The following is a 1244-nucleotide window of genomic DNA, read 5'->3' as shown; positions in this document are numbered from 1 at the left end:
TTTGTATTTTTAGTAGAGATGGGGTTTCATTGTGTTAGCCAGGATGGTCCCAATCTCCTCACCTCGTGATCTGCCCACCTCCACCTCCCAAAGTGCTGGGATTACAAGCATGAGCCACCACGCCCAGCTGGCAGTTTCTCAAAAGTTGAACATAGAAAGTATTTGTCAGGGTTCTCAGAGGCACAGAACCAATGGGTTATATGTATATATGAAATGGAGCTTATTAGGGAGAATTAGCTCACATGATTACAAGGCAAAGTCCCATAATAGGCCGTCTGCAAGCTGGGAAAGAGAAAAGCCAGTAGTGGCTCAGTCTGAGTCCAAAAGCCTCAAAACCAGGGAAGCTGACAGTGCAGCCTTCAGTCTGCAGCCAGAGGCCCAAGAGCCCCCAGCAAGCTGTTGGTGCAAGTCTCAGAGTCCAAAGGGCTGGAGAACCTGGAGTCTGATGTCCAAGGGCAGGAGGAGCAGAAGCAAGCATCCACTGTGGGAAGAAGAAAGAAACCAGAAGACTAGGCAAAACAAGTCTCTCCTTTTTCTGCCTGCTTTGTTCTGACTGTGCTGGCAGTCAATTGGATAGTGCCCACCCACATTGAGGGTGAGTCTTCCTCTCCCAGTCCACTGACTCAAATGTCAATCTTCTCTGGCAACACCCTCACAGAAACACCCAGAAACAATACTTTACCAGCCATCTAGGCATCCTTCAATTCAATCAAGTTGACACCTAATATTAACTATCACATAGCGTTATCGTGAACCAGCAATTCTCCTCCTAAGGATATACCCAAAAGGATGAAAACTTATGTCCACACAAAATCTTGTCCGTAATATTTATGGTGGCATTATTCATAATGGCCCAAAAGTGGAAACAATCCAACATCCATCAACTAATGAATAGATAAATAAATTATGGTCTATCCATACCATGTAATATTATTCAGCGATAAAAAGAAATGAAGCAGTCAGGCACGGTGGCTCACGCCTCTAATCCCAGAACTTTGGGAGGCCAAAGCAGATGGATCACCTGAGGTCAGGAGTTCAAGACCAGCCTGACCAATATGGTGAAACCCTGTCTCTACTAAAAATACAAAAATTAGCTGGGCGTCGTGGTGGGCACCTGCAGGCCTAACTACTCAGGAGGCTGAGATAGTAGTGTTGCTTGAACCTGGGAGGTGGAGGTTGCAGTGAGCCGAGATGGCGCCACAGCACTCCAGCCTGGGCGACAGAGCAAGACTCTGTTTCAGAAA

This window comes from Colobus angolensis, unplaced genomic scaffold (genome assembly GCF_000951035.1).
Source record: "Colobus angolensis palliatus isolate OR3802 unplaced genomic scaffold, Cang.pa_1.0 Scaffold820, whole genome shotgun sequence".
Classification (NCBI taxonomy): Eukaryota; Metazoa; Chordata; class Mammalia; order Primates; family Cercopithecidae; genus Colobus; species Colobus angolensis.
The sequence above is the reverse complement of the archived record's forward strand: the minus strand, read 5'-3'. Positions refer to the sequence as shown.